This window comes from Arachis duranensis, chromosome 2 (genome assembly GCF_000817695.3).
Source record: "Arachis duranensis cultivar V14167 chromosome 2, aradu.V14167.gnm2.J7QH, whole genome shotgun sequence".
Taxonomy (NCBI): domain Eukaryota; kingdom Viridiplantae; phylum Streptophyta; class Magnoliopsida; order Fabales; family Fabaceae; genus Arachis; species Arachis duranensis.
The window spans coordinates 65599650-65600047 of NC_029773.3; positions in this window are offsets into that span (position 1 = coordinate 65599650).

The following is a 398-nucleotide window of genomic DNA, read 5'->3' on the forward strand; positions in this document are numbered from 1 at the left end:
TAGAAGTGGTCTTGATGGCTTTTGGAGATGAATCTTTCCATCTCCCATGACTCGGAGGTGGAAGCTTTTGTCTTCCCTTTTCCTTTTCTAGAGGATTCTCCGGCCTTGGGTGCCATCAATGGTTATGGAAAAACAAAAAGCTTATGCTTTTACCACACCAAACTTAAAATATTGCTCGCCCTCGAGCAAGAGAAGAAAGAAGAGAAGAAGAAGAAGAAGAAGAAAATATTGAAGAGAAGGGGGAGTGTGGGTTTCGGCCAAGGTATAGAAGAGGGGGTTGTGTTGTGTGAAAATGAAGTGGAATGGAGGGGTTTATATAGGGAAAGGGGAGAGGGTAGGTTCGGCCATTTTAGGGTGGGTTTGGGTGGGAAAGTGTTTTTGAATTTTGAAGGTAGGTG